Source organism: Protopterus annectens, chromosome 1.part0, assembly GCF_019279795.1.
Source record: "Protopterus annectens isolate FY-2018-M chromosome 1.part0, PAN1.0, whole genome shotgun sequence".
NCBI classification, from domain to species: domain Eukaryota; kingdom Metazoa; phylum Chordata; order Ceratodontiformes; family Protopteridae; genus Protopterus; species Protopterus annectens.
The window spans coordinates 933,482,452-933,504,243 of record NC_056725.1 but is presented as its reverse complement, the minus strand read 5'-3'; the positions used below and the strand labels follow the sequence as shown (position 1 = coordinate 933,504,243).

Here is a 21,792-nt window from a genome sequence, read left to right as displayed (position 1 = left end):
CACACACACACACACACACACACACACACACACACACACACACACACACACTCACTCACTCACTCACTCACACAAGATGACCTGTGAGTGTGTGTTTGTGTTTCCATATGCCTATAGATGTATATTGATATACCTATATATATCTGTATCTGTGTGTGTGTGTGTGTGTGTGTGTGTGTGTGTGTGTATATATATATATATATATATATATATATATATATATATATATACACACACACACACATATACATATACATGTATGTTTATGGATTTGTGACATTTCATCAAAATGTAACACAGTCTATTCCCTAACCACTGAATATCTAAAGTTTGAAAGTAAAACCATCAAAAACAAACAAAAAAATCTTGCACCCCCCCACCCGCTAATTATATATACCAACTCCGAGATCGCACTGCAGTTGCGAAAGGGCAAATTTCCCAAACCCCGCTGTTCCATAATATCACTCAAAAACATATATAAATATATATTATTTATATATACATTCATGTATACAAACACACACACATATAGAAAAATGGAGGTAGAGATATAGATATATCAGCATTGGCTATTGCAGATGATTCATTGGTAGCTGTGAGTCTGAAATTATAATATGGATTTCTACTTGAGCGCCTGTCAGTAAAGAAGAAAGTTTGCCTTTTGAAAAGGCTTTGAGATGTTTGAAAAGGAGGTACGCTAATAGCATATCAGCTCTTTGTTAGAAAGGGAGTCTGATGATTTTAGCTAAAACTGGGACTCATAATCATGGAAGAGTAATGAATCTGTAGGCATTGTTGAGTGCCATCTGCAAGGATGGAAAGTTTCTTTTCTAAGATAGCTGGAATTAGCAGGAGCTTGCATTTGAGATGAGCTAATAAAGTTCCTTTACCTACTTTTGTAATTCTGGAATTCTGTTTAGTACTCCAAAGCTAGATTAACAGGTTAATTAATTAGCTTAGTGAAAAGTGTATGAGTTGTTTCATACAGAAGCAAGTGTGAAAAATAGCACCTCAAAAATTCCTGTTGACTAATATGGAAACAAAAATAAATAATGTATTTATTTGTACATGTAAAAGTAGGCTTGTATAATACCCCAGGTTTTTGACTGGAGTGAGACACCTGGTTATCTCACAGAAAGTGACGTTTGATTCCCATGAAAGAAAAATACTTACCAGCTTAAAAGTTGCAGGTATTTTACTTGTACAAGATAGCCCATCCATATCCCATGAAGAGTATGAATGGGCTATCCATATCCTATGAAGGGTATTGACTTCATAGAGTGAAAGTACTCACGGTTATGTTACCCATTGCTGACTTGACATGACTAGAACATGTTTTAGCTGTCTGCTCAGCAGTTTCAACTAATTTCATTGTATTAAATATCAGAAAATTGTCTGTCTTGTCACACATGTGGCTGTACATGAGGGCATTGAGGTGAGATGACAATATGAAATTCTGAAGATCCTTAATCTGTATACCACATTGGTGACCTAAAGATGAATATCTTTCTGAAATGATGTCAGTGAACATGCCATTTCCACATTCCCATGCATGATGTGAACAGCAGTAAACTAGTTAACCACTTTCTGGAAAACTGCCTTTACAAGCTGACATTTCAGACATTGCTTTGTGCATACTCTCTAACCTGATCATTTTTCATGGGTTGACGTCATATTGTAGTAACCTTCAAGACTGTTTGTGACGTATAGTGACAATAACACAATGCCAAAGTTGTCAGCTTTGAGCTGCATGGTAAAAAATCCAGCATTATATTGTGTGTTGTTATACAGCAATATAGAATGCTATACACATGGGTCTTCACATCATTTTAATTTAAAGTCAAAGAAAGACCTTTATATTACCACTTTTTCAATGGTGTCGAAGTTTTCACAAAAAGGGATATTATACCTTTCATCTAAGACATTTTGAAGCTGTACAGTAGTCAGAAAATGTGCTTTTTCAGCACACTTTTTCTCAAAGCTTTTCAGAATTCTGAATACCATCCTTGGCTGGGATAAAAAGGAAAACTTGCACATTGACTTCTAAAATGTGACCATTCTCAATGGTCCAAGAAAGAGAAGTGTTAATGTTTTACATAGTTAACCACTGAATTGCCCAGGGACCATATGTGCAGTCCATATTAACAGTGAGAATTTATGTGTTAATAGTAGGAATGCATATTAATTAGCTATTGCAGTAGTTTGAAGTATTCCTGTAGTCAACGATACAGCATTTCAGGAGTTAGTACTTGTAAGTAGCAGGGAGTGTTAGGTATATAGCTGTGCACCTTGGAGGTGTAGGGTTGAAGTCCACCTTTTGAAATGTCTTAAAATTGTAACAGGTTCAAAATTCATTCATTTTGTTTTGTTTTTGTCTAAATTGCATGTTAATTCTTGAAGTCTAGGGACTCACATTATTGAGTCTCACAGTTCTGATAAGGAATGTTTAACATCAAATGCACTACTGTACAGTGACTTCCAGGATCCGTTTCTGAAGAGTGCAGTACATGGCCCTGTCCCACTCCAAAGATTCCAAAACACACCAGTACATAGCCCAGTCCCACCCCAAAGATTCCAAAACATACCAGTACATAGCTCAGTCCCACCCCAAAGATTCTAAAATATACCAGTACATAGCCCAGTTCCACCTCAAAGATTCCGAAATATACCAGTACATAGCCCCATCCCACGCCAAACATTCCAAAACATACCAGTACATAACACAGTCCCACCCCAAAGATTCTAAAACATAGCAGTACATAGCCCCATCCCACCCCAAACATTCCAAAACATACCAGCACATAGTCCAACCCCCATCCCAAAGATTCCAAAACATACTGGTTCATTCTTTTGGGAGGTTTTTGTGCTCCTGGACTGGTGTTATTTTGTGTAGCATGTTACATGCCCTAGCTACATGTAGCATTCACAGAGTACAGTACAACTTTACATTTCTAACAAAGATTTCAGCAGTACAACTACACTGCTCATACTGCCTGTAGGAACACTAAATGTTGGTTTATAATTATATCCACTACACATCCTCACAACAACTAATCTCTACCAAAACTGCATGAAATCAGTTTTGGGGTATAGATGCGCAACCAAACTGGGCTGGTGTCTCATAGCACTAATCCACTTTTCTGCTAAATTATTTTATATATTCTGGCACTGTCCAAGCTGCATAAAATTTACTTGTCTCGTATTACTTCTGCTGTGGTTGGGCACTGTGATATAACCGTACTTCACTTCCAAAGTACATGCTGTCATACTACAGTGATTTTGTAAGTGCTGCTTGACAGTATTCAACAGCCTATGATTCCCCTATAAACTTATATCATTGTGCAAACTACGGTCTATATGTGATACCTCGAGGTGTGGTGTACTCTGCCACTTGTGATATTTATACATATCTGCTTCTCTGGCATGGTATCTTATGTACAGTATCGAAACATTCCTCCACCAGCTGCATGGTTTTTGCTGGGTGCAGTTGCATGACTATGATGTAGATGAACTGGTGATCCTTTAACTTATCTGTATGTATGTATGCATGTGAAAGTCAGCATGCGCGTGCATCCTAAGGTAGATTGATACCCCATTCAGAATGAGCTTCTATGCCTTGTACCCACTGAGTGCTAAAATGGAGTTTAGCTCCCCCATGACCCTGAATTGGATTAAGTGGGTAATCAGAAAATGACTGAATGTATAGAAGGGTGGTGATGTCACACTACTTGAAACATTAGTTTGAATCTTGGATGAGACATCTTCTCTTTGGCATTCCCATGTTCTCCTCTGTTGATTTGAGTTTACTGTGAGGAGTCCCTTGTTTCTTCCTACATTAAAATAATGTTTTTGCATGTAGATAGGCAAAGATGAGCCTAAAATTATTCCAAGAGGGTCACTGCTCTGCCCTGGTTAACAAAATATAAAAATAAATCAATAAATACACTTTCCTTACTTTGAGTGTGTGCCCTCTTGCAGTAGACTAGTGTTCTATGTGGGATCTTCCTTGCCTTAACTTATTGCTTGCTGAAATAATTTCATGCCCTCCTAGGATACTGAATTAATTAATACGAATAAACAAAATAGGAGGATCTAATGTAGTATTTTATTTACTTATTGTTTTTTTAACCAGGTGGATGGGATGGTCCAAGGACCCTTTTCAGCCACAACCTGAACTAAACACAATGCACTGAGATCAGACAGATAACAGATTTATAACAGTCAGATATTACATTCAAAACTATATTTTTAAGCTGATAGAGAAGAGATATTTGCAAATAAACAAAAGCACATTCATGATGACTACGTACATACTGGAGAGTGACTGCCTAGTGATTAGCTCACCTGATGAAAGCATCATTTTGCAAAAAAAATAATAATAAAATAAAATACAATACTTCTGACAGCACAGAACCTACTGTTTCCCTATGCTCCTTGTATTACCTGAAGGAGGTGCTGTACTGCTGACATCCTAACTTTTTAGAGATTCATGGGATCATAGATTATTACTAGGCAAATGATCAGAAAGATCATTTGTATTCTTGTTGGTGTAACTTTTATGTAATAATATACTACCACAAACTGAAAATGAAATAAACACACAGCTGATGTATAGCAATGAGCAAAACCTTTACTCTTGAACCAAAAGATCTGGTACCTCGGGCATTCAACTTCAAGAATACATACATTAAAGCAAATTCAAAATTCATACCCAGAGTAACCCCAATTACTTATCAGTTAACTTTCTTAAAGTGCACAATACTATGAATTTAAATGCTTAAATATTTAAATATAATACGTAATTATACATATTAAACCAATTAAAACATTATATAGCAATTAATATGCATCCTAGATAACAAAATACAAGCAGAAACAAGATATATGACCTAAATTCAATTAACCTACATTTACTTCAAGATTCAGGCCTTTTGGATGAAGTGTCCTGTAATTCAAAATCATTTTGCTCTCTAATTTTTATTAATTTTTTCTTAACCCCTCCCCCCCCCCCCACACACACACACACACACAAACACACATAACATGGGCTGGGCTAAAATACTAAAAAAGAAAGATTTGTCAGAGCCCAAATGCACCAAACTAAAATGTTCACCCACAGGACTCCTATTGTTGTTACAAATGTCCCCCAGATGTTCTAATATTCTAACCTTTACTGCTCTCATACTTTGCCCTATATTCCATCTTACATCCTTACATCCATACCCACTATATAAATCACTCCACAGGAACTACAGCTAAACTTGACCCTGGATATAAATCTACACCCTTTAATTAAAGAATCAGAAATATTCTTTATTTTACTACACACTTTGCAGTGGCCACATGGAAACGATCCAACAAACCCAAATGGCTCCTTAAACATTGGCATATTCAACAGATTCTTCAAATTAAAATATCTGCCATATGAAAATGTAACATAATTGGGAAATAAATGACCCACAGTCTCATCCCTATGAACAACATGCCAAAGATCCAACACCATTTTTTTTCATTGTAGCAGAAAAGAGGAGAGTACTTTGTCACAAAATATAAAAAATTCTCATCATTCACTTGTCCTACTCTACTCTTTCCTTCTCCAGTTACATCATTCATCAAATTATTTCTAGTTGGATCCCTCCCATTCCCCAAAACTCTGCCCAAAGCAAAATCCAAAGTTTCTTTTCCATACCCTCCCTCATTCAGCCTATTCCTAACTTCCATTAGGTGTTGGTTTCTAAATTTACGTTCCAACGTATTCCGAAAAAGCATTTGAATTCACCATAAGGAAGTGATCTCAAAAGCTGGAAGATTTGTTATGAGTGGAGAATGATTACATAAAATTGTCAAAAAATCCAGTTGAGTTTAATGGGGAACTCTTGGAATTGTTAGAGAGAGTGTGTAAAAAAATTTTTGACAGCAGATGCTTTTCTAAATGGCCTATGTTGTGTCCTAAACTGATGATCCACATAAAACTCAACATCCAAAAACTGAATAGAAGTGCTGCTCAAAACCATAGAAAATTTTAATCCATGTTCATTACTATTTAAATCCGTAATAAAACAACTGAACTCTGATGGGTGCCCCTTACAAATAAATAATAAATCATCAATGTATCATTTATATATGACAACATTCTTAATAAAAAAATTCTGTATTATAAATACATTTCTTCTCAAAGTATCCCATATACAGAATAGCATAAGTAGGAGCATAAGGGGCACCCATTGCTGTCCCTTTCTTCTGAAGGAAAACCTCATTGTTAAACTTGAAATATTTGTGTGTTAGGCAAAATTCTAACAACATGACAACAAAGGCAATGCAAGGGCCCTCTCCCATAACATCCCAAATAGCTTCCACGCCCCATCTCAATTGTATGTTGGTATGCAATGCAGTAACAGCAACAGAAACCCAATAATAATATTTTCCCACTTTAAGTTACACACTTCCTCACACAATTGTTGAGTGTAATGTATGCTGGAATATTCATTAAAAAAAAATTCAACATTTTGTAAATAGGAACTTACCCCAGAAACAATAGGCCTGCCTGGGTGATTACTTAGATCTTTATGTAACTTGGGAATAGCATAAAAATAGGGGCCACATGGCTTAGGGATGTACAGTTTTTTTAACATTATCCTTTGTCAAAAAACCTAGCCATTCACTTCTCTCTAACAATTCCAAGAGTTCCCCATTAAACTCATCAACTGGATTTTATGACAATTTCATGTAATCATTCTCCACTCATAACAAATCTTCCATCTTTCAATATTTGGCCCTTGACATAACCACCCAATTGCCACCCTTGTCAGCCTGCCTAAACACATAGATCCCCAAAGACCGTCTTAACTGTTTAAGGGCTTCCCATTCCTCCTTTCTGAGGTTATCATTTTATTTGGATTTAACAAATTTAAAGTACTCAAATTCAGCTTTTTTCCACAACACTTCTTCAAACAAACATACTGCAGTTGACAATTTAGGGGGAACAAAATCACTAACAATAGGAAACTGTAGGACTATAAGTTTACCATAGCCTAAGGATGGGATATTGTTGTCGCCTTCCAAATCATCACAAAAAAAAATCAGTGTCATGTACTGAAACATCTAATAAAGGATCATCTTCATCAATGATTTCACAAAACCTTTCTATACCAGAATCATCAATTTTTCTATCATAAAACACTTTTAAATGCAACTTTCTGCAAAATCTTTTGATTTCTAACAATATTTCTGCCAGAGTAGGACTTTTCATAGGAACAAACTTGGTTCCTTTACCCAAAACATTTTTCATTCAATCAGATAATGTTAGGTTTAACAAATTAACAACTCTCACACATTCATCATTACTTACAGTCCCCCCCAAAAAAAAACAGTTCGAGTCCTGGCAAGCGGGGGAGATGTCCTCACCATTTACAGCATTACAACCAAAGTCCAAAATATTACAGGATACATTATCCACAAACCAAATGTTTAAAAAACTACCAGGAAGAAACAAAAATTCAGCTACATCTTTCTGCTTTTGCTGAGATTCTTTCACCAATTTCCGTTGTTTCTCTGGGAAAATTTTCTTTTCTCTCGAGTGTTGGACTGCTGGTACACCAGGTATGGGAAAGGAGGAAAGGTAGTAAATCAAGAGGTTTAGTTACATATGATGGTCATAGTATGGTAGAAAAGCAGTCTGGTTAGCTGTTGGCAATGGGAGTAAGATTTAATCTGTACTAATGCATGGGCAAAGCCATTTATTACTGAGGAAGATCCTAAGTAGGTTTTTAAATTGAGTAGATTTAGCATTAGCAGTTGTTATGATAGGATGTGGAATAGTATTCCAAATTTTAGAGACATACTTAGATTAGAGTAGAGAGAGTCACCAGTGGTATTGTTGGATTTGGATAACTGTAGTAGGGATTTATTCGAGGATCGGAGGACCTGAGTGTTGTTGTAGGGTTGGAGCAATTGTTGAAGAGCATGTTTTTTCTGGTTGGTGAACCAGTCTGTGGGCAGTAAGGAGTTGAGTGTAAGTTAGGTAATGGGGTAATTCTAGCCAGCTTAGTTGTTGTAAGACAGAGCAGTAGTGAGACCTTTGAGTGGAGTTAGTAGACTTTGCAGTCTTAGAAGCTATATCTACTGAAATCAAACAAATTCAACTGAGCTGCAGCCAGTTTGTTTCCTAAAGCAGCACATCCATTTAGTCTCTCTTTGCCTACCACCCCCCATGACAGCCCTGCGCCCACCCCTACCCCCACTCGCATAATGCTCCAGCCCAGTCCCCTACTGAAATACACAATTTCAGCTGAGAATAATTAACACACAGAGCATCTCCTATTTATTCCGCAGTCCATTAAATATTTCCATAACTCATTCAAAGAGCCTTTCCCAGCACTCATTTTCCTGTATACTACACTTTACCAAAATATTCCTTGGTGTGTTTTTCAGTAATGAGAACCTTTTTTTCTGTAAAATAAAAACATATTTGTTGTTCTTTGTATTCCATTTTCTAATACTATACACTGCCTCCAACTGCTTTTACTTATCATCTGTGTTTTATGATATTTCTGTAAAACAATAATGTTGTAAAGTATTTATGTAAAGCATTACAAGCTTCACATTATCCCTAATAAAGTTACCAGATATTTAATGTATAAACATTCAAATAATAAATGATTAATGTAGTCTGTTTTGTTCACATTTAGTCTTAAATACATTTTCAATTCAATTTATGTTTTTTTTCCAATTTCTTTTTTTATTGTTGTTTTATATAAACAAACAATAACAGATATAAAAGGCATAAGGAAGAACAGGTATATTTTACATTCATCATGGCTAAAATATTTACATATACAGAATAATAATAACAATGTACAAATAACAATAGATTGTTAATCTTGTTCTCCTATCTAAATACATGCAATTGAATGGCATGAGTCACAATTTCCTGAGTTTGAGTGAAAGAATCAGTTGACTAGGGGTATGAGTGATAGCGGGACATTTGGCCAGTAAATATATAAGTGCGTTGCAGGCTATTTAGACTATTTAAATGTAGATGCCACTAAGAGGTAAGAGGTAGGTTATTTAGACTTTCTAGAATGTTTTAGTTATTTATTTTGTATTTGCTTAGGTTAGATGTTTAATCCAGATGCGGTCTTCATATAACTAGATTTATATATAAGGGAAATTTAATTTATTTGGACAGAATTGAATCAAGTAGTTTGCTCCAGTACCTTTGGAAGTATGCCCTTTTTGCGTTATTTTTAGTTAGCAGTTTATGTGAAGATATATATTTTATAGCCATATCTGTGAAGTTGTCCCAGGAGATTTTTGATTTGTTTAGCCAGTTTTTTGCTATAAAATGTTTAATCAAGGCACCTAATGTTATAAAAATGTGTTTGCCTAAACCTGTGAGAGATTGAGGAGTTATATGGAGAACTGTAATTTACGAACGTAACCAGAAGACCCAAAAGGGCAACGTTTCAGAGCAAAATCCAGTAGTTCACAAGTAAATGTTAGTAAGCGCTCAATAAGTTGAAGTGTTCCACTTAGTAGAAAACTCCCTTGAGGCAAGAAGCTCGAAAAAATTCCATTTATTGTAACAAAGCTTTAAGTGCTAAAATATAATACACTTTTCGTCGCACAATGATGCACAACTTCCTCAGAAGACAATAACGGACTGCTGTTTACTCCTTTTATATTGTGTTAACAACCATATTCTGATTGAATAATAGATTAATTAAATAAATAAATTAAATAAATAAATTTGACGTTCCTGGGCATGCTTTGTTTGGTTGTGTTTACATAATGCATTATAAATTCTATTCATATATATATATGTAGATCCGAATTAAATTAATTAATAAGTTGATTATTTTCTAGTTATAAATTGGACATTAAAAACACTCATAAAAAATATATATATATTATTAGACAATTCAAGAATTATGTTTACATTGTTATTAACAACAAGGTAAATAAATGTGTTACACTAGTGTAATTACTCTATATACTGTAGGCACTTTAAATCATTAGAACATATAGGTCGTCCTAAATAATAGCCAGTAAGCTATTAGTACCGAATTTTTAATTAAGGTTTATAATACTGATGGTTCATTTAATAGTTAGGGTTTTAATTAATTTTTCAGAATTAATAGTGTAAATGATTGGTTTTTAAAATGATGAAATTGGTCTTTCATTGTGACTTTTTTCTGTAGCCTTTAATAATGGGATCTACTTGATGCACCCATTAAGGTTAGTTACAGTATATAGAGTAATTACACTAGTGTAACACATTTATTTACCTTGTTGTTAATAACAATGTAAACATAATTCTTGAATTGTCTAATAATATATATATATATTTTTTATGAGTGTTTTTAATGTCCAACTTATAACTAGAAAATAATCAACTCATTAATTTATTTAATTCGGATCTACATATATATATATATATATATGAATAGAATTTATTATGCATTATGTAAACATAACTAAACAAAGCATGCCCAGGAACGTCAAATTTATTTATTTAATTAATTTATTTATTTAATTAATCTATTATTCAATCAGAATAGGGTTGTTAACACAATATAAAAGGAGTAAACAGCAGTCCGTTATTGTCTTCTGAGGAAGTTGTGCATCATTGTGCGACGAAAAGTGTATTATATTTTAGCACTTAAAGCTTTGTTACAATAAATGGAATTTTTTCGAGCTTCTTGCCTCAAGGGAGTTTTCTACTAAGTGGAACACTTCAACTTATTGAGCGCTTACTAACATTTACTTGTGAACTACTGGATTTTGCTCTGAAACGTTGCCCTTTTGGGTCTTCTGGTTACGTTCGTAAGTTTGTCTTTTTTGTGGATCTAGTACGAGAACTGTAATTTCCCATGAGAAAGTGATCTTTTCATACCCCATCTTTTCAAGTTTTATTCTGCGGGAGCACCATAATTTATAGACCGTTTTACAACTCCAGAAAATATGGAGTAAATCAGCATTAATCAGGGGGCAAAAGGGAAAGGTTAGAGTTTTCTTATTTCCAAATTTATTTAGAACAGCAGGGGTAGGATATGAATTATTATTTATCATGATTTGGGTATATATTAAGTTTTCAAATGGGGTTAGTTTTAAAGTGTTGTGTATAGCCTCATATTTTTGTTCTAGTGAAATATTCTTGCCAATGTCCTTCCAGTATTTAGAATACAGAATGAAGACTGGTATTTAATTTGTGATATTAGTTTATGAACTTAAGAGGTCATCTTAGATTTATATGATAGGGTATGTATAATTATTTGGGTTGTTTTTATCTCTTGTTCATCAATTTTTGTGTTTAAGTATTTCACTTTTATTAGTGATCTAAGTTGGCTAAGTATTGGGTCATATTTTCGTGATGTGCCTAAGTTGTTTCTTAGTTCGTCCATGTTAAGATTGTTAAAGTGGAATAATTGCCATATCGTAATATTTTTAATTTGTGGATATTTGTTGAGATCAATCATTTTATTGGTAATTTTCAAGTTAGGATTGAGATGTATGGGCTGCAGGAATTTTAGTGTGTTTTTAAGGTGTAAGGATGTAATTAAATTTCGGAAAATAGTTATTTTATTTTTAATCTTGGGGTGAATTTTTGTTATGAAGCTGTTATTTGGTTGTAAATAGGGTTTTGCCTTAGGATTGATGTGTATAGAACTTATTTGATTATACCATAGTTTAACCCAGATAGGTGACCATGATTAGCAGGCTATGTCATAATTAGAGATTTTAATAAGTCGACTAGCATTGATGATGGAGTGATATAATTTGAAATCCGGGAGTCCTAGTCCACCTTTATATTTTGGGAATATTAGTTTTTCATACCGGATTCTAGTTTTCTTTGGGAACCAAATGAACTTTGATAGGGCTGTTTCTATTTTATGAAAGAAACATTTCGGAATTTTTAGGTTAATAGAATTTAATATTTAAAATGAATAAGGCAAATGGAATTTAATATTTAAAATAAATATTTCTGGGCAAAATATTCATTTTAATAGCTGGTTTAGACAAGAGGGATAAATTTTTATTCTTCCATCTTGAAATGTCTGATTTAACTTGTTCCCATGATTTTTGAAGGTTTTTTTCATCAGTTCCTCGTGAATATGGACAAAATTAATACCCAGATGTTTTAGATTGTAAGTGACTGCAATTTTAGTGTTGGGAAAATAAGATTCCTTGTGGTTATTAAGGTTGATTGGGAAGATGAAAGATTTTGAGGTATTTATTTGATAGTTGGCTATATTAGAGAAGTAATCGAGTGAGTTAAAGATTTTATGGAGGTCAGTATTTGGTAATTCAAAATAGATATTTAGATCATCTGTGATAGCTCTGCATTTTAATTCAATGTTATTTATTTTGGAAATATGATGATAAGTTTTTTGAGTGCTGAGAAGTAAGAGAAGTTCTAGGTAGAGATTAAATAGTGTGAGAGGGGACATCCCTGTCTAGTTCCGTTTGTAATTTTAATGGGCTGAGACATGGTTTTGTTTATGAATAGTGTTGTGGAAGCATTTTGATATAGTGTTTTAATGATATTAATGAAGGATTGTGGGAAGTTGTAGTATGGCATGGTTTGGAATAAGAAGTTAAGGTCTACATTTTTAAAGGCTTTGCTGGCTCAACTGTTAAGGCATATTTGGGGTGCTTATCCTTCACTACTAATATTGTTGTATCAAGGGTAAGGGTGTTATCACATACCTGTCTTTGTTGCATAAACCCTAGTTGTTCAGAGGAAATTATAGTAGAAATTACTTTTTTCATCCGATTTGCTAATATAGAGGTTACTATTTTAATGTCTAAGTTTATGAGAGCTATGGGTTTACATTTATGTGGATTAGTTCTTTCGGAGTGGGGTTTAAGTATCGGAATTGTTTTGGAGTTATTAATGTATAGGTCTGTGATACCATGCAGTATAATGTAATTATGAATTTTAAGCAATATTTTGGATAATTGTGAGTTGAAACTATGATAAAAATCAGAAGTGAAACCATCCGGACCAGGTGCTTTGTTACTTTTTAGTTTATTAATTGCTAGTTTGATTTCATCTGTAGTAAGGGGGTTAGGTAATAAGTTGTTTGTTTATTATTCAAGTGGGAAAGTTCAGGTTATTTAGGAATTTGTCATATAATTCTGGCTGTATTTGTTTTTGAGAGTTGTAGATGGTATTGTATATTTCTACAAAAGATTTAATAATATCAGGGTTTTTATGAATTGTGTTACCTTTGTAATATAATTCTGAAATATTTGGAGGTCCATTTTTAATGTTTATTAATCTTGTCAATGTTCTGGATGGGGTCTTAGCCCATTCAGAGTATTTGTATAAGAGTTTTAATTCAGTAAATGATTGTTTTTGTAGATGAAATTCATTTCTTTCTGAATGCTCCTCATATTTTCTGTTAAGTCGAGGGAGTAGTTATTTTGGAGTTTTAATTCTACCTCATGTTGGCCCAGATGACATACCAGTGGAAGCATGGAGGTGCTTAGGAGAAATGGAAGTGGAGTTTTTAACCATATTGTTTAATGAAATCTTGGAAAGTCAGAGGATGCCCAAGGAGTGGAGGAAAAAGTGTTTTGTTACCTATCTTTAAGAATAAGGGTGATGTGCAGAGCTGTAGTAATTACAGAGGGATAAAACTGATCAGTCACAGCTTGTCTGTACAGATATAGGAAAGAGTAGTGGAAGCTAGGTTAAGAAGGGAGGTGATGATTAGTGATCAGCCTTATGGTTTCATGACGGGAAAGAGCATTACAGATGCGATGTTTGCTCTGAGAATGTTGATGGAGAAATATAGAGAAGGTCAGAAGGAGTTACATTGTATGTTTGTGGACTTAGAGAAAGCATATGACAGGGTGCCTAGAGTTGTGGTATTGTATGAGGAAGTCAGGAGTGGCAGAGAAGTATGTAAGAGTGGTACAGGATATGTACCAGGGTAGTGTGAAAGTGGTGAGGTCTGCGGCAGGGAGTGATGGATGTGTTTAAGGTGGAGATGGGATTACATCAAGGATCAGCTCTGAGCCCTTTCTTATTTGCAATGGTGATGGACAGGTTGACAGATGAGATTAGACAGGAGGCCTCTTGGACTATGATGTTTGCGGATGACATTGTGATCTGTAGTGAGAGTAGGGGCCAGGTTGAGGAGACCCTGGACAGGTGGAGATGTGCTCTAGAGAGGAGAGGAATGAAGGTCAGCAGGACTAAGACAGAATATATGCGTGTGAATGAGAGGGAGGATAGAGGAATGGTGAGGATGCAGGGAGTAGAGTTGGCGAAGGTGGATGAGTTTAAGTACTTGGGATCAACAGTTCCGAGTAATGGTGAGGGTGGAAGAGAGGTGAAGAAGAGAGTACAGGCAGGGTGAAATGGGTGGAGAAGAGTGTCAGGAGTGATTTGTGACAGACGGGTACCAGTAAGAGTGAAAGGGAAGGTCTACAAGAGTTTAGTGAGACCAGCTATGTTATATGGGTTGGATACAGTGGCATTGACAAAAAGGTAAGAGTCAGAGCTGGACATGGCATATTTGCACTGGGTGTTTTGAGGATGGACAGGGTTAGGAATCAGTATATTAGAGGGTCAGCTCAAGTTGGACAGTTTGGAAACAAAGCCAGAGAAGCAAGATTGCGTTGGTTTGGACTTGCTGAGGAGGGATGCTGGGTATTTTGGGAAAAGGATGGAGCTGCCAGGTAAGAGGAAGAGAGGAAGGCCTAAGATTAGGTTTATGGATGCGGTAAGAGAGGACATGCCGGTGATTGGTGTGACAGAGCAAGATGCAGAGGACATGAAGAAATTGAAACAGATGATCCGCTGTGACGACCCCTAATGGGAACAGCCAAAAGAGAAGAAGAATTCTATTTAGTTTGTTTTCCAGTAACTGTTTTTCTTTTTGTTCTTGTTTTCTTTGTAAATAGAGGCTTTTTGAATGAGTAGACTTCTAATAATAGTTTTGGTAGTGGCCCATTGAATGTCAAAAGGCATGTTATTGGTATATTCCAAGATGGTCGCTAATCATTAGACACGTATTTGCAACTGCTCCTATAACAGAAAGTACATCTACTCAACAATACCTCCATCGAGCAATAGAATTTAAATATAAATTTTACATCAGCTTGAAAACTTAGTATACAAAAATCGACCAACATTATTTTCAGCTTTTGTGACTGCTTTTCAGCTACTTACAAGTTTGCTCTGCCCTGGGAACTTCAACCACATGGTGCCAGCCCTCTTCCAAGACTTGTAATCTACAATTAAAAAAAAGGCAAAAATCATCCAAAGATGACCAACCTAGTAGAACAAATGGAAGCTCAAACTATCAAAACTAAGCTTTCGGCAATTGCTTCCCCAGAAAAAGATACAATTTCTAAAAGGCACAAAAAAACACAAAACTACAGCAAGACAGTAGTAAACCTGTTCTAAGGTCTAAAACTGAATCACCATTCTCTATCGAGGAACTTAAAAACCACCTTGCAACCTCTCCAGAATGAAATCCAAAGTTTGTCAGAAAAACTAAATACATTTGGGAACAATCTGGACCACTTAATCACACGATTGGACCAAAATGAAGCCAGAATTGCAGAAAGCGAGTCAGAAATAACTAACATCCAAAGTAAAATTAAAAGTGCTGACAAATCTATTGAGGAGCATCAACAAAAAATAATTGACCTTGAGGCACGAAGTCGGTGAAACAATATAATAATACCAGGAGTGCCAGAGAAATTTGACCATGCACAACTAATAACCATAATAAAAGAAATCTTGGCTACTCTGCTTGATGACAAAACCATATCAAAAGAAACAGTCATTGAAAGAGCCCACTGCTCACTCCAGAAAACCCAAGACTCAACCACTCCATGCCAAATATATGTTAAAATTCTTAATGCTTCCCACGTTACTGCAATTTTAACGGCCACCAAATAAAAGAAAAATCTATGCTGGAGAGGCCACAAAATCACATTTTCACAGGATCTCTCACTTACCATTAAACAACAAAGACAAGCCCTAGCCCCTTACTGTTCCTATTTAATTAATAAAAATATCTGATTTCAAATGAATTATCCTGCAGTACTATCCTTCTAGTACAAGGACAAAACACATTGGATTTCAACGGTCAAAGAAGCCAAAACAGCATTCAGCAAAGCCGTCAATGAACTCCCTAACTCTTAAAAGGAGGAAAAGGAAGACAACCAGGAAAAAAAAAGGTCAAATAAATAAAGGAAAAGATGATATCATGGACTAGATTTATGCTACAGCTTACTACAAAGAAGAGTTCAAACTCTTACACAGTACAAAAGTAACACGGAAACATGACGACTGATCCTTTTCAGTGGAACACATCAAAAGTAACCTAAAAACACTATTACACATCAAATCTCGACTATTGAGGGCTGTAAAATCTCTTTGGAAGTCACAAATAATTACACCATATTTGTTTAATAGATGAAACCCGCCTTCAAACAGTATCCCTGAAATCGCCACCCCCAACACTTCTCTCAATTTTAAACAAATCTAAGTAGCAACAGTCACTCACACAAACTTTACAATAGCTTTCTCCACATTCAAAAGGCAACGTTAGAAAAGTATGAATAAATGACTCGACCCAGGACTGCAACAGATGTGACCAGCCTCAGATATTACTACTTCACTTGCTAGTACGATCCAATCTCTAGCTACAATCTGCCTCTAACTAACTCTAACTAATGCATATCCCAAAACTTGCATACTATCTATTTTAAAAGCAGATTAATCATGTAAAAAAGCAAATAAATAAATAAAATAAATACAAGTTACCTGTGGCTACATCATCGTAAGATTCCACAGACTCCGGAAATCTTCATTCTGCTTCCGCCTTGATGTCATGACCTCTCCAAATCCACAACAGCTTCCCCTGACACACAAAGCATTCTTGGGAATAAACGAATATGGAGATTTACATTTAAGATAAGAAAAACTCCACAATGAATATTAAACAGTAATCACAACCAAAAACATGTTGTTAATGACATCACATGATTCTGACATTCGAGAATTGAAAAAAAAAGGAAAAGAAAAGAAGAGGAATGGAAAAAAGGAGAAAAAAAAGAACGAAAGAAAAAATAAAACACTGCACATTTGTACTTAATACTTAATATCTCCACTAGTTATTAGACAATTCTACCAAACATGCTAGACTTTCCTTTAATTATTAAAGGTTGTTAACGAAGACCTCATGAAGGATGTATTAAGAAACTCACTATAAACTGTCTCTGGGAGGGCAAATTATGAACCATACCAAAAACCCTTTAAGCACCCTGCATTTTGTTACCTTAAGCAGATCTATCTTACTATTTTAAAGGTACACTGCTAAGGGAAAAAGCTACATAAACTGAATTATGGTTTAAAAAAATGAGGTCAATTCAATTTATGTTTATATTTTGTCTTTACTGCATTCAGCTTATCATAGAATAACACATTTTATTCTATATATCATTACTTGTATACTGATTTCATAACATGTTTTTTCTTATTTTGTCTTTTCTGTCTGTGCATCACAGTAAACAATACCTTTATACAATATATACAGCTCTTCATTTCCATATTCAATAAAGATATAATAACTTTCCATGGTTTAATTTTCATCAAAAATTTTTCTATCTAGTTTCCTATATTACTCCTTTTGTCTTTTTTTTTCATCTCCCTTTCATCTATTCCATTTATCTTTTAACAGTTCTTGTTTTTTTTCCCATCTGGGTGCCCCCCTTTGCCTGCCAGCCATCAAGTCTCCCCAGCTGGACTCAGACACATTCATTCCCTAGTGGTGGGAAGTCCCCCAGCTCCACTACAGTAAAAGCAATCTGGAAGAGCCATCATAGGTGCAGATATTGGGGAGTGTGTGCCCTTGCCAGCATCCTGGCAACGAGGGCATTTGTATGATTCCCTAACTCCTACTTGTGATGATTTTATGTGCACCTGCATCAGTGCAGAGAAGACATATACTCCACTGGTTTATGCATGTACACTCCTTCAAATGGAAGGATGAGGGGAAACTATCACATACTTGGGTGGCTGCAGTGCTGTCTGTGATCTGGGGCCTCCAACCCTGGCACTGGAGCAGCAGATGAGCTCTCTGTGAATCACCACACCTTCCATCTGGGTAGGTGAGCTGTAACAATTCATTCCCCATACTTCCTTGCCAAACTGCTTCTCATACTCAGGTAATCTGGGCTGGACTCGGAACATTATCCCTGTCTGCCTCAGAGCTGGGCAAAACATCTTTCCTGAGCTAATAGAACAAGGTAAACTCTGCTGATTGTTTAGTTTTGCATGCTTATTTATATGTAAAAAAGAACTGAAAAAAATATTCTAATAAAATAAATCCATCTTTTGAAGTTCACTTTTCAGAGTTATCATATAAAGCTTCTTTTACTCCAGATCCTTTACTCACACTCTACTGAATTAAATGTTTACATGCCATATCATTTAGGAAAAAAATACAATAAATAAGTAAATTATAAATCATGGCTACTATGCAGCTGAGCATTTGTGGCTTCAGAAATATATAAGAAGCTGAAGATTCAGTATTGTGTGAAATGAACCTATTCCTAATGCACCAGTGGTGAGAATGCTTCATCCTCTGTTGATGCCAAGAAATAAAGGAGTTACAGCGGCAAACCTTTAAATTTTACATGAGTAAGGCTCATTACAGGAGAGCTATGACAGGAAAATAGAAAAGTTAACCAGATGATCACTTCTCATATTCTGTTGAACAGACTGGAAGACTTTATAAAACCATACATTATGGGGAAAGGATTTACAGTCGCACTGTTTTTATGTACATACAATATATACTTGCAGCACAATTACTGAAATATGAGCTAACACAAGTTTATCATGACCATTCAAAGCTCATTGCTTAAGTATTAACCCCGTCAGGATGATGTATAGAGTGGAACTAGTACATTATTCAGATGTTTTTATTATGTTTTCTGAGCTCTTCTTATCAAGCAAACACCACTTGATCAATGGAAACCCTCCCCACCCCATTTTCTGAAAAGATCAAGCAAATAATCTACAGGTCAGAGAAATGCTTGTTAAGTGGGGCTTCTGTCACAAAGACTAGACTTCTTCATGGAGATCTGAGGTAGATGATCACTGCAGGGTTTGGTATTGTATTAGAGAATGCCTTCGCACCCACATCCTTAATAACCCTCATGTTAATAAGGAGCATTGTGGTATTCTCATAGCTAAGAGAGATACAGCCTTCTGCTTCCATTTGTTTCAAAGACTTTATACATGAGCGCACACAGCACCTGGATATATTGTACTTTATTAAGAAGTCACCTTTATCTAACTGCTCATGGCATAGCTGTGGATCCAGAACCAGAAAGCACTGATATGGCTGCTATGTTTTGTTCTGCTAGGAGACTGGACAGCTCTCTTATGTATGATCCTGGGGAAACACCCTGATATAAGCAATCGTTCTAGTTCAAAGAAGGCATTAGTGCAATTTTGAGGTTTCAGCATACTGTCCAGTTTCATAGCAGATGTGGCTGCATGACTATGAATTAAAGTAATCTCTGCACCCTCTGATAGCTGAACTTATAAAACCATTTTAGTGTACTTTTGTATGTTCTGATAGTTACTTTAATTTGCTTCATCAGAAGCGACTAAATAACCGATCAAAGACAGCAGTCAGCATAGCTCAGTGGTTTTGTGGGAGTGAGAACAGCATAGATGAGAGTGAATAAGTGGCGTGAAGTAGCAGATAGCTCCAAATGAATGCAGCAGTATCGTTGCCAAGACATAGAAGGTTCAGAACTGAAATGTCCTGAGTGCATCATGAATGTTATGTAAAAGGGTCTCATCAGTTATATTATGCAAAGACCTAACATGACCCTGATCTGGTGAGTCACCTTGCTGCTCCACTGCCGAGAGTCAGTATTTCCAGCATTATCTTTCAACTTCTTAACACAAGAAGTCTGGACAGAGCTTAAAATAATGGCAGTATAAACATCCCAAAAATAGGGACATATTTTAAATGTTGCTCTTGTAAACTTAGAAAGTTGCTGGAGTAATAGGATTTGTGTTAGCATGCATTTTCTTTTTTTAAGACAGCATGCATTTTCTGAAGGATATGAATTTTGAAACTTAAATGTATATCATTATTTAGTGACTTAAGTCCTCAATGATTTTCCAGAATACCACAAATTTTATGAAGAACAGACCAACATTATGAGACAAAAATTGGGACATTCTCAGAAAATCTGGACAGTTGACAAGTATTATTCCAAAAGATGTTTACATGGTTGCTATTAGACACTGACATATGAAGATGTTGATAGATGACTGTCATGTAACTCCTTGAAGGTGCCAACAGATGAAAAGCTGCCATTTAACTTTGACTGTTGCAGCTAACTTACGAGTGGCTGTTCCTTCCTTATCCCCCCCCTTCTCATTGACACCATTCAACAATGAACCCATCTTTTAACCTGCATTTCATAGTTCCTTATGACAATGCATTGTGGGGCCTGACCACCTTCAACATGAAGTAATATTTTTAAATAACCTTTAATCTTACCCCTTACAGCTGGCACCTATGACCTTTTACCTATGTCTATACGTTGAGTCAATATGCTATTCCTCTTCAGTATTTTTTGCCAGTATATGTTTTATTATTTTCTAGGAGCTCATATGTTTACTATACAACTATGTAAATATTTGTACATAAGAGTAATGCATTCTCTTCAGTACTGTTTCTGAGTAACAACCCAGTATCCTTGTAAGTCCGTTTTTCATGCTTTTTTTTCTGTTTTTTTTTTTTTGCCCCTGCTGCCTGTCAGTCATCAGTCCCCTCCAGAACAATCAGCCCATTCTTTCATCATCACTAGGGAGAGGGGAGGGTGGTGGAAGTCATCAGTTAAGCAGCCATCAGTGGTGGTTTAGCCTTTTTCTGTTTTCCTGCTCTACTGATCACATTGACACAGCCAGGCTGTCGGAGGGGCATGCAGGTCGTTGACCACAGAGGTTGTCCTCTCACTTCTACATTCCCTCCAAACAGCCCTGACCTTCACCACAAAGCAGAAGTAGTGGTTCACTGAGCTCCACCAAGGAAATCCCACTAAATCAGTGTGTTCCTGAGTGCATGCATCCCCCTCCCCCAGGAGGAGTGAGCCAGCAATGTCCCTTCACTCCTCTCCATCCCTGCCTGCCTCCTCAAGTGTCATGTCCACTAAATCGAAAATCTGTCCCCTGGGTCACTGGCAGGGCTCCATCTCTATATTCCACAGACCCAGACGTTCAGATTTATTAATTAGTATTTTTCTTAATTATGCATCCAAATAAAATCCAGGAACCAGCAAATGGCCAAATGAAACCGAAGTTCACATTCCAACATTAAGTAGCTTCTCCCAGTACTTTCCTGTGTTATCATTATGCAGTAGCTCTTATGCAGATGTTACAAGACTGCACCATACTGGACCCAAAGACTTAATGACCCATTCACTTTTCATTACCTAACGCGGGAGACAACTTTCTTGTATGCTAGCTTGGTTCTGTCATAGTTCTGCCATCTCCTGCACACTGCTCTTCCTTCTGTCCTTAACTTCAGTAATATTAATGTCTGCAAAAAACTCAGCAACCAGCTACCTCTGTTTCTCTATTCTAACAATATCTATCCTATAACATCCCCTCAGTGATTCTCAAAGAAGAATCTCTACTATGGTCATCCTGCCAATTTATGAGTTGCCATCTCTATAATGCAACCCTTCTGCTTGTCTCTGTCTCCCACTACTCCCCAAAGTGGTTTTGTCTCA

The 21,792-nt window shown here is 35.9% G+C and overlaps 1 protein-coding gene and 1 long non-coding RNA gene across 3 annotated transcripts in view; one reads left to right on the top strand and one right to left on the bottom strand.

Moving 5' to 3' along the window:
- The window catches only part of SOGA3 (SOGA family member 3), a 475,986-nt gene that overhangs the window by 380,765 nt on the left and 73,429 nt on the right, over window positions 1-21,792 (top strand). The gene's annotated exons all lie outside the window — the stretch shown is intronic.
- LOC122795798 overlaps window positions 1-21,792 on the bottom strand; it is a 121,636-nt gene that overhangs the window by 78,318 nt on the left and 21,526 nt on the right. The window contains exons 2-3 of the long non-coding RNA XR_006363862.1: window positions 16,793-16,906; window positions 15,185-15,246 (exon numbers count right to left, since the gene is read on the bottom strand). This is a non-coding gene — a long non-coding RNA (uncharacterized LOC122795798). The remainder of the gene's footprint in view (window positions 1-15,184; window positions 15,247-16,792; window positions 16,907-21,792) is intronic.